We start from the raw sequence: 16,476 nt of genomic DNA on the forward strand, positions 1-16,476 counted from the left end.
CATTTAGTTGTCAGTATAATCAATATAGGGAATTATTGAAAAAAAAAAATTTCTAATTGCTTAAGTTATGAGCTATTATAATGATTCATTTTGTTGCTACTTTTTGCTATGTGTGTGTGATTTATTCTGATTACATGAAGAATTATATGTTATTTTTAACATCTGAACTAATAAATGAGTCAAATAATGAAATTTGGCCGGAAAATATTTTTTAAGTCTGAACTAATAATTATATGTTATACCTCAATTTTTTAATTTTTTTTTTAATAAATATTCTGGGTTTAAAGATTTAAGTTACAAAGATGAAGGATTGAAATCATTGAAATATTGATCCTCGTGTAAAAATGTATATAGTGTATGCAAGCTTTGACTGTAGGAGCAGATTCAAAGCTGCATACAATGTTCTTTTGTCTTGAGCTGATTGGAAAACTGAGCGTCTTTGATGTAGGGATGTTCGACTGTAATATGTGCTAACTGCTAAGTGTTAGAAACTTAACATACTTGATTCTTTAGTGCAGTATTGCTGCCAGATGGCCTCTTGTACAGATTTATCAATTATATTGTTTACAAAATCAATGCAGTGTTGCCAGTATACTAATAATTTTGTATTTCGTAGTAGAGAAGTAGAAACTATTAACTAAGAATGTCGGGGAGAAGACTATTGAGTGGTTAGACAAGTTAGGAAATTCAAATGGTTCTCTTCCAGCATCCCAAATTCGTTTGAGTATGCAACAAGTAAATGCAAAATAATACTATGATTCTTTGTAAGAAGAGTACATTGGAGTAAGGTGTGCTAATGCTTGTGATTCTTGTATCGGATGTTTCTCGTTTTTAGTAATGTTACTCATCCCAATATAATTCGCCTTTTTGTAGCCATTGAGATTGAGATTATTATTGTAGCCATCCCAATATTAATGTCCATGCTGATTAATTATGTCTGTCAGACCCAAGATTGATGCTTGTTGGCAATTGTAAGCCACTACTCAAAACCACAGGAATCTAAACTCTATTTTCTCAATTGCCCAATTGTAAGCTTAATTCATTATATCAAACCCTTTTCTGATTACATATATTTGTGCTTTAGTATAATGAACACTTAGTGTCTCATCTTAACTAAATGCGAGCAATTAACTTCAAAGAGGTTTGTGATTTGTATGTTCTTTGACAAAGACATGCGTACCTATGCTAATTCCCTGTGAAGCTGACCAAATACCTACTATATGTCTTACAGGTGGAATATGAAGCAGCCCGTGCTGAATTATTAGAAGAAGTAGCCAGAGGTGCTTCTATACAAGACATTCAACCAAGGTTAAAAAAAGAAAATAATGCAGGTGAGGTTAAGGAACAGACCCCTTCAAAATCTGAAACCAAGATCCCATATGATCTTATTCAGATTCAGGCTTACTTAAGATGGGAGAAAGCTGGGAAAAACAAATTACTCTCCAGATAAGCAAAGTGTAAACTTCATATCTCTATAGTGTTGTGTTCATAGAGTGTGCTATTGGTTTTTTAATTTGAAATGTGTCAATGAAAGTGTTTTTTCTACTTGTTCTTGTTTATCTTTCAGCATAGAAACTAATTTGAATTTTGTCAACAGAAGGAATTTAAGGAAGCAAGAAAAGAGTTGCAGATGGAACTAGATAAGGGTGCTTTAGTGCATGATATACGAAAAAAGATTGCCGAAAGAGCTATTTTTCTGCTGAGAGGATTCAGCGTCACAATAAGAATCTGATGCAGATTATTAATAAATATGCTGATGAACCAGTGAAAAAAGTATCCACAAAAGTGAAGAACCGAACGCCTTATCTACAGTTGAGCTTTAACCTTGTATCTGGTGCAGCTTTACAGATGGAACATGAGCTACAATGGTTTGAGGTGTTAAGCTGCTTATTACCTTTTTTAAATGTCATTTTTTTAAGACGGTTTGGACTGTCTTAATTAATTCGTTAGTTTGTTCTAAAGATTTGATAGCATCAGTTTATTTATGTATGTTCAGGAAGTTAAAAAGTGTGTTCAACCTGCATACAAAGCTTGGAAGAATGCAGAAGGCAAAACTCCGGCACTTTTATTCAGTGAAGCACATCAAGATTTGGTTATAGAGGTTAATCTTTGGTCTTGGCATGCTGTTTATCTCAATAACATTGTTGATGGTTGCCTTTAGTTCCGCACTTTACCTTGTTTTTGGTCAAAATAAGGCGTGGAGACTGTATTTGATTGGTGGAGTATAAAGTTTGCCAGTGATATTATTCATCTTCTTACAAACTCCTCTTCTTGTTGAGATAGTACTTGCTACTTATGCACGTGGGATATTTCTGAAAAAAAGTAATTGTATGCTCCACTAGAAGAGAAATGGGGTCAATATTGGAAAGTGTACGATTCCAAGCCCCAACCTTAGCTTATATGAAGTGAATGGAGATGGTGATAAGTAAAGGTGGTTAATAGTGACAGACATCCATATGCAACTGCTCAAAGTATATAGATTTCCATCATCAGGCAAGCCTTACCTTATATGGACACATGATAAATTTTGATATATCTCTGTCATCTGTATGCAAGGTGCACCAAGGGTAATTTTTGCTCATTTAATGCATAAAGGACAAAATCAACAAGATAAGCAAAAATAAACTTCTTTGAGTACACCCAGCTGTGTATAAAAATCTCATAGGCACATTGTAGCTACGCTAGACATTCATTTTTTATCCACTTGCCATCATCAAGTTTCTCATTTTTTTCAATGTGTTTTGACAGTCAATGTGGCCTGTGCAAGCTGCACTAAGCTACATCAGAAAAGCCATGGAGAACTTCGAACAAGTGCCATGACCAAAGGGGGTCATGCTCTCTTATACCCCCTCTTTCATAACAACAAATAAATCGAGTCTACAAGAACTTGCTGAGGTATTTCACTTACTTCATCCGCATTTACATTCAATGTAATGCATCTAAGACCTAAAAAAGCTATACTTTTGTGCTCAAGGAAAAACATGATATTTGTTAATCTTTAAGATATATATTAGGATTGTCATAGAGTCTGCATTTAAAAGCCCAAAAATTATTGTTCTTTTGGGGTTTTAAAACCCATAGGCTTACATGACAGCCTATTAGGGTGAAATGTATAAATTTTGTATTCAAACATGAAATAGAAATTGATATTAAGAGCTGTGGAGTGTGTATATATATATATATATATATATATATATATGTGTGTGTGTGTGTGTGTGTGTGTGTGTGTGTGTGTGTGTGTGTGTGTGTGTGTGTGTGTGTGTGTGTGTAAAAGAAATGCTATGAAATATAGGTCTGCTTTGATTATGACAGATTGTAAAAGCCACTCCCTTAAAAAAAGGAAGATTGTACTGCAATATTTTTACTACAATATGACTGTCTATTATATAAAAATAACATATTATTATTCTATTACTTATAAAGACAGTAAACTTTTGCAAGCTTTAAAAGCTAATTCAAAAGTACAGTAGGGAGCTGGAATTCTTTACCTAAAGTATGGAATGAACAGTGCAAACAGTAAGAAGAATAAAAAATTAACATTTGCTATTCTGAACACTGCTACCAGAAGCTTCCCCAATTACTGTGTTCTATTCTCTATTTTAAAAATCTGTCCTGACTCATATAAAGGTATTTGCTCTTTTGCCTTTCGTTTTTTTTTCACAGAAGATATCAAACAAAGTAGCAGTGCCTTACTCAGCCATGGCAGGTATGGTCTCTTCTTTTACAGATTGCTTACATTATCCTTTAGCTCAATTAATCTTAAAATTTAATTTTAAATGTTGTAAAATTTTACATCATCAACTAAAACTACTACTATACAAAATAATATGAAAACATTTGTACACACAGATCAAAAATACAAAACGGCTAGACAGAAGCCAGAGTATGTGTACTTGAATCAGTTAAATGCAGCAAGCAAGGCTTATATAGTAAGGGTAGTTGTTGCTGAAAAGGGGAGGGACACACTATCTTCCAAAAAAACAGTTAGATTCCAAACTTTACTTCTAAAGGATGAAAAGGTATGTATTTATTACTTCTCATACTAACTCTATTACAGTTATGATAGAACTAAAAGTATATTCCTGAGTATAGTCTAAATTATGTCAAGCATTATGGTAGGCTGTACAAAAATTAGACAAGCATATAGTGTAAAGAGTTATGGTGGGCTATAGACAAATTATATCAACTACTCTTATAATAATCATGCTTATGCTATAATCATGCTTTTACTTATGCTATAATCATGTTCAGCTTAAGATGTAATTAAATAAAGTACACTTAAAGCTAGAGCATGAGTCAGGTGAACTTTAGTTTTGTAATTATATCATCAAGCATTCAAGGTAATTAGATTATATCATCAAGCATGAGTCAGGTGAACTTTAGTTTTATAATTATATCATCATGTTCAAATTATATCATCAAGCATTCAAGGTATTTTTTTTTTAAACTATATCGATTTACCTTACAATAAAATCTCAAAACATCTTCTAAATATGCTATTCTACAAGGCTTAATATAGTTAGATATTTTGAGTAACCTTCTTTTTTTCTTTTATAATGTAAAGTACATAAGTGCTAAAATCACTTTGTTTTAGCAAAAATTATGTTACAGAAAGCACGTGTTCTGTGCACTTTAAATCTCAAACATAAAAAGACTTATTCTACATATAAAATATCAAAGCATGTATAGTTAATAATTTTAAGGAAGCTTATAATATAGTTATTAGGCACACTTACTTCATTATCATTTTCTGCTTTATAGGGTAATAGGATGCGAGGTACTTTATTCGGCGATCAAATTGAAGCATTTGAAGAAGCATTACAGTACCTAGGTGAATACGACATTTCTGCTGCACCTATTAAGTTCATTGACGAAAAATGGAGAACTGAACTTGATCAATTTCCCTACCAAATGACTTTTGGTAGTAGAACTGTGATCCAACCAGTTCATCCAGAGCTTGGACCAATTCTGCCTAACTATCAACCAATAGCGAGTATACCTCGTGCAATTGATCTTGATGAGAAATGCGGTATATTACACTCACATAACAGTTTCACAAAAAAATAAAATTAACAGAACATTAACAAACTTGTCTGAATTTACAGATGTGATGGGTGTGGTGTTATATGTGGAAGAAGAAGCAAGGAAAGTTGAAGCCAGAGATGGAAAGCGAGAAAGCTTCGTGCGAGAAATAGTCATTATTGATCAAAGGTTAAAATCAAAACAGCTAAATGTTTAGGCATACTCAAAATATTATTGGATACATGTTACAAATTGAAATCACTAACAATAACCATTTCATGTAACAGTTGTGATCAGCCGCTCACCATCTCACTGTGGAATGATCTAACTGCACCAAAATACTTTGACAAGTTACCTAATTGGGCAGAAGCATTCCAGATTATAGGTTTCAGGGCTCTTAAACCACATACTCGCCGTAGTAAGACAAAAGCTACTGTACTTTAGTTCTTTGAATGATCTATTGCTATGAGTAAATAAACACTATCTATTTTATTTAGGATTTTCAATGAATTCTGGTATGGCCACTCGAATAATCTATGCACCTGAAGAAGATCGTGCACGTGAGCTATCTGACTGGTAATCTCCAAAACTTAGCTAAGCAAAAACAACAACCTTTATAGTATGTTGATGGTCTCTATAATTAACAATGTGCAGGGCTAACCTCTTTCACCAGAAGGTATTAGATAGACAGGATAGAATATTGGATGTTAAGTACCCAAGTGAAAACAAGAAAGTTGTTTCAATCGCTGAGCTGCGGCAGAAAAAGGTAAAAAATAGTTCATTACAGCCTCTCAGAAGTTCACAACTCAGTGGTACTTAAGTGTGCATGCTCTAACTGATATTCTGTAACTTATAATAAATTTGTAGCCAAGCAACACCATACAAGAAGAACTTCTATGGATAGAGGTAACTATTCAGAATGCAGAATTAGAAAAAGTGAATGCATATACAGGCTGTTCGAATTGCTGGAAACGCACCAACCTTCCACTGCAGAAGCGTTATTCTTGCACTTCTTGTTATAAAAAAGAATGCATCTGCACTGAGAGGTATAACAGATACTCTTTTTTAAAGCCAACCGTATCTGTTAATATTGTACCTAACAAAAATTACTTTGAATTTATGCCAGGACTACCTTTAAGTTTGAGGCTAGCGATGGCACAGGAACTATGGCATTCACCACATTCAACGATGACACTGAAAGACTGTTTAAGAGAAGTGCAGCTGAAATCTACGCCATAAAAGAAGCGGTAAATTACAATTACCATGTACCTAGCTTCTAATTTTCAAAACAGTTTATATATGCTCTGTAAAATTCCAAAGAATGCTCGAACGTTCAAACTTTATAAAATTATAATTAAAAGCAAGAAAATTGATAAGCTTAAAATTAACCAAATTCAATTTAACCAAACAAGAGCATAGTTAAACGTAAGATAAATAAAGAATATAGATTTTTGAATAAGCAATCAGCCATGAGATGTCTAACGATCCAGTAAAGTTCAAAATGCCAAGCACACTTATCTTATACCATAGTAACATAGAACACAAAAGGAACATTTTAAGCACTAATGTCAACAATGAAAATGTCATCCCTTAATTGAGCATGAATTGTAGAATAACCCTGCTAATCAGTCTCACCTAAAGAGATATCAAAAAAAAAAAGGAAGTAAAAATAGAGTAGAGAAGAAATATAGTCATCTAAGTAGATAATATTAGCATAATAAACAACCAAAGATATATATTATAACGGTTACAAGTTTGAAGTTAATACTAATGCTTGACATGATGATAAACACAATGCAGGATGATCACGATGCATTCAGGCCAATTCAAGACATGCTTAGCAACAAGCCGTTCTTCATTAAAGTAGGCCCCACATTGCATTTAGGCCAAAACAATGTCCTGGAATGGACTCTCAAGAGTATTGAGCTGAAGGAAGATCTTGAGACACAAGAAGTTCTGCAACCATTTGATAGCAGCTCCAACCAAGCAAAAGATGCCAATGAAAAAGCTAAACAGCAGACAATGCAACTAGCAAATCCTGAACCAGTCATTCCAACCCCAAACATGAAGGATTCTTCAGAAAAGCATACACAAGAACGACATTTCACTGAAACGCTAGAGTCACCTCAGCAAGATATTGAATCACTTAAGCGCAAGAAATCTTTAGGGAAAAGCCCTGTGCAATTCCAAGGTGACGAAAATGAGTCCCAGCCACCGCTATCACAAGTCCGTGCAAAGAAGAAACTTTGCTTTGGCGGAATGACTCCAGAGAAGCACAACCTAGAGATATCACCAGAAAAGGATCAAGCTCAAGATGTACCTGTGCCTCTGGAAACTGAGAAAAAGCAAGCCAAGCCTGTAATTGTGAAGACTGAGAAACTGAAATAATCTTCCATCAAATCTGCCACGAACAATGATAGTCTCTAGACTACAAAAAAATATATAGTAGCCTAATGAAGTACTGCAGAACAGAAATTTAAGGTGCACTACCTACACATCCTCTAAATATTAAATCTTTTGCTAGACTATAAATATATGGGCAACTATAAGAACTTTGCTTTTGCTAAATACTAAGCACAATAAATAGTTGCCCAGGTATTTTATATAAAACTCCAGCATCATGTAGTACTTAATCTACAGCTTAGGTTCATAATTTCATGTATATAAGAGTAGAATGCTGTAGCAGTTAATCTTTTGAGGGTTTCCCAGGAACAGTAACAGCAGTTGTTGTTCCAGGCAAACACCGTACCAGGATAATGATCTGATGTATTGCTAAATTAAAGCAGATGTTAAATTATATTTATAAATATATAGTAGATTATATATGTTGCTTATATTCAATTTATTATTACACTCTTTTTCAAAGAACTGCATAAAATTATAAGAAATAGTCATCAATACAAATAATTCACATTAACAATAAACTTCAACAATTATCTTAGGAAAGAAATCACACATTTATCTTAACGATGGTAACACTAACAACATTAAAAGATTCAACATATCTAAGGATTACAATACATAAAGTTACACAACCAAGCCTAGATGTTCCTAAGAACGTCTTATTCAAATTTAAATATCCTAACACAACATAGTCTAAAATAAGCATCTAGGTAAAGATACAAAATTAATTTATTCAGGATAAGACTCAACATTGCATAAACTTGTCGACAAAGCTGCAGCATTGATTCCATTTCATCACATTGAAAACTAATAAACAATAAAGAGCCAAATAAAAGCAGCACCTCCATAAGGTATTATGATACTGCAGCACAAAAAAGAAGCATGCATGACACTTATTCAGAGAGGACAACCATTGCAATTTATCATCCACCATTCGTTTAAAGTTGTACCCATGTGCACCTTAAACAGAAAAAATCCAAAGCAACAATAAACCCAGATACAAGCATCTTTAGATGTAATGATATAATCTAACTTCGCGAATTACGGTCGAATTGCAATTTATCAACTTTCAAGATACGGTAGGCAAAAAAAATCATCACTACTTCTTTGACTGATGATTTCATTCACAGTTCTTCATTCTTTTTAAATTTGACTAAGTAACCAAAGGTATTGGCCCATCATAAAACTAAGTAACCAAGGGTATTGGACCATCATAAAACTTAGAAGTAGTGTTTATTCTCATAATGCTGCACTCAAAATCTCGAAAGCAAACTAAGTAGTGTTTTATGTATATGGTGATTGGAAACACTACTGCCGCTTATTTATTCTTTATACAAGGGAAAGGAAAAGGGCTCTGCTAATTTATCAGTAGAGCCCTTTAATTCGTGGGAAAAGAGAAAAAGGCTTTACTAATTTATCAGCAGGAAAAGGGCGCTATTGACACAGTTATAATAAAACTGCTATTATATAATTATATAAATCCAGTAATTTTAGTTATGGTCCTAATAAGGCACCACCTTATAAGGTAAATTTATGATAAAATAAAATGTTCAGTACTCAAATTTCACTCTCATAATTCAAGTTAATTCATACAAAACCTCTTTTTTAAATGATCAACAAGTTATATACCTTCAAAGATGTTTAGCTGTGCAATGATTTTCTATTTTTTTTTTTCCATTTTTTATAATTGCTAATATAACACAGACTGATTCAGTAACTCTGCTAGCTTCTTTATATGAATACAGATATTAGTGAAGGACAAATGAATTCAGATTTCAAGGACAATATACTTGGTTTATTGATTTTATTTTGTGAACTGTAGCCATGTGAACTACAACATAAAGTAAGTTACTTATCAGCATTGATGTATCAATGCAGAGAAGACAAAAAAATAACAGAAGAAAAAAGCTTCCTCAAGTTTGGGCTCAAAGTTCTACCTTCCTCAAGTTGAATTTTAGGATTTAATTGGGGTTAATGTGGGTATGATTGTTTTTTTTTTTTAACATTTTAAATTAATGGATCATTTTGTTTTTTTGATAATTTAGGTGGTTTTGCTGGGGGTGGGAGTGGGAGTAGGTTGGGGAAGGAGTATGGGTTGGTTTGTCAGTTGTGAACGTAATTAAGCATTCAAAGATAGAATAAAGAGCTTGTCCATTGCTATATGCAATTATGCTGATAATCAATTTAATGATGATCACAAGTTGATTCGATCTTATGAACAATTTAAAGTTTTATTATTTTTTATAATAAAAAAAAAACTTGATTATATACACCTCTAATAAAAAAAACTTAATTATATATATACCCCTCTAATAAAAAAATTGATAATAAAAAAAAATGATTATATATATATCCCTCTAAGACGTTTAATTAAGGCCTTTTTTTTTGTTTTGGCAACTAATCATTCTTAAGTTAGAACAAATAAACCACTTCCCCAAGGGGTGAACAACGTTACAAGTAGACTTTTTTATGTTTCTTGTTTAGATTAACAGGCTAGCTTAATTGTATTTGATTTAAATATTACTTTGTACTTGTAGTTGATTTGAATATCTTAACCCTTTTTTTCTCAAATATATATTATTATCATATATCGTCTAATTTCAGTGTCAATGATCACTTTAATATTTCAGTCTCGCTAACTCCTCTCTATATGATAAAACATACTTCGTCTACATATTTCATTTATTATATTAATGAACTTCATTAGTCCAAGCATCAATCGGCCCAACTCAATTCGAAAAGCATTTTATACTACTAATATAATTTAAGAAAATTGTTTATAATCAAAATGGGAGTACTTAGTGGTATTTTTCCAGTGACCTGAGAGTGGTTGTACTTAACACTCCAAATAAACTTAATTACTACGTACACGCTTTTAAACAAGCCTTGAACACTACAATCTCAAGATTTGAAAGTTGAAACCATTCCATAAGAGTTGATCTACGAACATGCTTTCGGTACATATCAAGATAGGTGGCACTGACTCACGCAAACAGAAATTGGAGAAAGGGGGGTAGATAGGAAGGAATATAAAGCCTCATAAGAAGACAAATGAAACCGAATAAAAGCGATGAAACTTAGAGACATAGGATTCCAGTTTTAAAAATAAGACAAAGCAGAAGAAATTATGATGCAGATATAATTACATCTATATATACAAAAATATATACAGCTCTTCATAATTCATCATAATCCTATAGCCATGTGCACCAAGCAGCTTTCCATGTAAAGATCAAATAAAGCCAATACAATTCACATAACTACAAAAAAAAAGAAAAAAATGAAAAAAAATATACATTATTAGTATAAATATAGAACTAATGGTTTGAACACAACTACTAAATATAAATCTTACGCATATCCTCTACCAAAAAAAAAAAATCCTCTACCAAGTATAAATCTTATGTATATCCATCAATTCACCTAAGTCACAAAATGCTTCGAAAAATAATACAAAATCATATTAGCTTTCAACTTCCTCTCATCAACCAAAAAAAAATTCCAGCTTACCTCAAAATACCATTCCATATATGAAACTACTAAAAGTCAACACCAAAGTTAATGGTAAATAAGGGAATCAACTCCAAAGTTAATGGTAATGTATTCCCTAATAATAATCTTCAATACAACTACGTTATCTTCAGTTGAATTCACTACGTGGGTGACGTAATTGTATTAGAGTTCGTTAATAGCTATTTAGGTAATTTGTCAATAAAAAATTCCATATAAATATTGACAATTAGACACCTAAATAGCACCCAAGTTTCGTGTTGAAGCCAACAAGATGGTTTTTACAAAAAAACAAATCTCCTACAAATAACTTGGGAAAAATGTGCCAATATGAAAAGCATTAGTATGATTTCAAGAATTTGTAATTTAGATGCTCTCGCAAATTAGCCGACATTACTTTCTATGTATTTTAAAATTAATGTAATTTAAATATTGTTAGAATAGAGCAATCTATTTATTTTTGCTTTGCAAATCCGTTTTTATCTTTAATGATGCAATACTATACTTTTCTAACTGCTTGTCTTTAAAATAACTCTAATTTCATAATGGTTGTGTTTATACGTCTCTAAATGAAAATAGTCAACTATTGATTCACAACAAATAACGAACTAAGTGCAAGATATTTCGTATGATTAAGAGTCTAAGTGAAAACAAACAAACAAACAGAAAAAAAAAGGAGAACATGCACTATAAAATAACACTAGCAACAAACCCACTCAAAATTGTACAAGTAAAAAAAGATTCTTTGCCAATAATGCACTTCTACACTTATACTTAATAAAAATTAAAACAAAAATGTTTGGCACCAAAAAAAAAAATAAAAAAAAATTAAAATGCTACATTTTTACCTATAAATATAACACTTGCTCTTCTCATTTACAACAACAGCATAACAATATCATTCACCTTCTCTAATTTTCAAAATGGTTGAAAAAACAACCCTAAAAAATAATACATCCCTCCCTCCTCTCATCAATCAAAAATCATTAATAGCTTTCCTAAGAATACCACTACACACAAAATTTTAAACATGCTCAACCCCAAAGTTAATGGTAAATAGGGAGTTATCACCAAAGATCGTGATAACATATTCCCTAAAAATATTCTTTAATACAATTATGTCGCAGCCGGTTAAATCGGCTCCGTCGCCAACATATTTGTATTAAAGTTTATTAATAATGCCCAAGTAGAGCGTTGAAGCAAATGGAGTCGGTGTTTATGTTAAGGAAATGGAATTAACTTTCGTCAAATAATCCCGGCTCTTACAAAATAACTTGGGAAAATTAAACCAACATATAAAATCCTTTAATTTAGAGAAATTTGTATGTTGGGAGAAAATGAAAGAGATCTTGTATGTAATTTTTAAAGAACAAAATATACGATCACTATAAACTTGTATACTACAATTAGTGTATTTTTCAAATTGAATAAAAAAACCAAAATATTCAATTATTCTTCTTATCAGTAACATTTAATAATTCTTTGTTATTTTGCATTTTCTTTTCAAGTAAATTTATTTAATTGTAGCTTTGCAATTTGTCTTATGCACATCTAATTAAGTGAAACTAGGAAGATTCTCAATATTCGTTGTATTAACTTGCATAAGGGCTTTCATATCTGTTTTTTTTTTTCTTCCTATTCTCTCTGCTAAACTAATTTACCTTTAATGATTTAATGATTACATCTAAGTTTTCTAGATTATTACTAATGAAAACTGAAATTAAAATATATTATTGCGCAGTTCTTATTTGCTTATTTGCTATGATTCTGGCTTATTAGCAATAATTCCTAGCATTTCAACTTAATATAAACCAACCGAAATTAACACATACACATCAACTAATCACGCGCTAATTACAAATCAAAATAATGTTGGGGGACCGCGCGCATCTAAGGTTGATCAAAATAAGGTTGTGTTTACACATACAATAAGGTGGTATACGTCTCTAAATGAAAATAATCAGGTATTGATTGACAACAAACAACAAATTGAGTGCAAGATATTTCGTATGACTAGGAGTCTAAGTGAAAAGAAGCAAGGAAACAGAAAAAAGAAAGGAGAACGTGCACTATAAAATAACACTAGCAACAAACCCACTCAAAATTGTACAAGTAAAAAAAAAAGATACTTTTCCAATAATGCACTTCTACACTTATACTTGATAAAAAAAAAATAAAAATAAAAAAAAATGTTTGGCTCCACAATACTACCCTTCACCAGTGCATTTAGCTATAAATACAGCACTTGCTCTTCTCATTCACAACAACAACATAGCAATATCCTTCACATTCTCTAATTTTCAAAATGGCTGGAAAAACAACCCAAAAAAATAATACCTCCCTCCCTCCTCTCATCAATCAAAAATCATTAATAGCTTTCCTCAGAATACCACTACACACAAAAATTTAAACATGCTCAACCCCAAAGTTAATGGTAAATTAAAGTTTATTAATAACGCCCGAGTTAAGCGTTGAAGCAAATGGTATTGGTGTTTACATGAAAGAAATGGAATTAACTTTCATCATATAAACCCAACTCCTACCAAAAAACTTGGGACAACTGCGCCTACATGTAAAATCCTTTAATTTAGAGGAATTTGTATGTTGGGAGAAAATAAAAGAGATTTTTTATGTAATTTTTAAAAAACGAAATTTACGATCACTATGAATTTGTATTCTACAATTACTGTATTTTTCAAATTGGAAAAAAAAAATTATTCAATTATTCTTCATATCAGTAACATTTAATAATAGTTTATTATTTTGCATTTTGTTTTCATTTTGCATTTTCTTGTCATTTTGCATTTTCTTTTCAAGTACATTTACCTTTTCAGTTATTCTTCATTTTCTTTCTATAATCTCTACTGAACTAATTTGGCGTTGCTAATTTAATCATTACATCTGAGTTTCGTAGATTATTACTGATGAGTGCATTCGTGGATTGATGAATGTTGTTTACAATGTGATAATAAAGTAATTAAAACTTTATTAGTATCACTTAGGGGTGATAACTCCATTAATAAATTTTACACTTTGTGCTTCTTGCCTTCTTGGCAAACCCGCTAAGTTATATAGTAAAGTAATAATCAAAGAGAACATCACTAAAAAAAAATTGTTACTACTCATATCCTTGTAAGACCTGAAAGAAGACTTTTCTACTCTCTTCGGTTCATATACTTATTGTTTTAACCAATTTTGTCTACAAAAAAAAAATTTAAAAAATAAAAAAAATAAATAAAAAAAAACAAAAGAAATATGTACAAAAGACAACATAAAATGGAGAGAGCATAACATTTTGGGCTAGATCCTCAAAATGGGGACAAATTCCTCAAGGGTTCAAACCAAGTCCCTAAACATATTTTCATCTGTCATTTTATTTAGTTATTCATATTTATAGAATTAGTCGACACGTATAGTTGGTGAAGGACCATTTGTTTGAGTAAGTACTAACTTAATACGAAGTAACTTTCCAACATATAAACACTAGAGGTCCCATATTCGATCAATGCGAAATACATAAACCAAAATAATAATATACGAGTATACCATTATTAAAAGGCCGAGCGAGCTGAAATTAAATTTAGGGTATGTTCTCTTCAAATTATTTTCACTTCAGTTCAGTTCAGATTTTAATTTCCTTCACTCATAAAATATTTCTGTTCAGTTTAGTTTAGTTTAGTTCAGTACAATTCAGCTCATTTCAGTTCAGTCAATCAGAACAAGCCCTAACAAATGTGAATTATTTACAAAGGCGTCCAATCGATCATGATGAAGAATAATTGATGATGGAATAAAGATAAATGTGGTAGAAAAATAGTCAAGATACTATTTGATCCATGAATAAATATCTGGTGGATGCCAATTCTTCCACGTTCAAAGGGAAAATGGGCAAGTTGCCCATGTGGGTTAGTTTTTTAAGCTCACAAAATCTGAATTAATTTAAGCCATAAAACTATACAAGAATTGGCACTTGGTATTTTGTTATGCAAATATATTCTGTCATGCTTTAAAAAAAAATGAAAAAGTAGATTCCAATCCCTCTTTCAAGCATGGATTCTATTCATTCATGCCTTGATTATTCGTCGACTTCTTTTTCATAACACTCTACAATAAACATGTTTAAAATTTTAACACATACTAACTTATAAAGAATAAAAAGTAATTATAAAGTATTAAAATAGCATTTGCTATATGTCAACTCTATTTTAATACATTACATTAGAATATCAATTATATGTTCACAAAGACGAGCAATCTCATTCCATTCCTTAAGCATATATTCAAGCATATTGTCATATTGAGCTGCATTATATCTCTATAAACTATAGTTACACTTATAGATTTTGGATCGGTTTGTATGGATACCAGTTACCAACAGACCGAAAAAGATACTCTACTTAACCCACTATATTGTCGCAGTAAGTCCAGTAGAGCCTTGGCTTTATCCAGATAGGCCCAATTGATGAGGCTACACCGACCCATCAGAATCTAAAGCTGATAAAAGCACAATATTTTGTTGATTACTGTGAAATTTACATTGATATACAAACAATTAGAGTCCCCATCTATAGCATGATCATCAAAGTTAAATAGTCTAAGAAACTACACCTTCGAATTATACAGAACTCATAATCAATCAAAGCATGCGAAAAAACAATCGAAATATGGCGAATTACATTAAAGGATACACAACAGGTAATTAGACACTAATCACGGAAGCAGGATCACCGTTGAGGGACCGCGCGCGTAGCGCGCGGGCCAACAACTAGTCTTTATATAAATATAAAGGGCGCTTTTTTCATAAGATAAGTTTTTTTTTTTTTTTGGGGTAGCACGACGTGCCCCCGGCGTCAACGTGGATTCGCTCTGACTACAGTAATATGATAATAATTGAGGTGTTGATGGACTTCAGCTTACTGTAAGGTGGTAAGATATAGCAATAGTTTGTTGAGTGAAAACTAGTTTGACTTGACTTCGTACGGAAGCTCAATCACATGCTAATCAATCAAATACCATGGATTTTTGAAATGTATTTAGATCAGTTATGAAATTATGACCTTAATTATTGTTCATAAATGAGATTTAAGGAGTAGGATTACCTCCCAATGACATATGTAGAAAATTTTGTTTGGAGGGGCACTTAGTAAAATAAATTAAATATTAATAAATAAAAAATGCTTGTTCTAAGAATTGTACCTAAGTGTTAGAATCCAACTCCTTTTGATGTATTTGTTTTCCTTTAGATGCTTTCTTAGAGTTTAGTTTATGTTTTCTAGGCCATATGTCCCATTATTGTGTTACCGTCAGTTCAGTGTTCACTATGAATTCTATGCATGTACTACATTAAGCTCTTTAGAGGGCGAATGATTAATGAAATCTTAAAGCCTTCTACCAAGTGTTGCCTTGCTTTTATGCTTGTTTGTTGTTAGACCTTTATAGATATTGTGTCTTACTTGCATATTAGCTCCCCTCCAACCCAATTCAACTTGATGCGCTAAGGACTCGTGGTTCGGACCCGCTTGTGCCCGCTTTGAAGTATCG

The sequence above is a fragment of the Chenopodium album genome, chromosome 21 (genome assembly GCF_948465745.1).
Source record: "Chenopodium album chromosome 21, dcCheAlbu1.1, whole genome shotgun sequence".
Taxonomy (NCBI): domain Eukaryota; kingdom Viridiplantae; phylum Streptophyta; class Magnoliopsida; order Caryophyllales; family Amaranthaceae; genus Chenopodium; species Chenopodium album.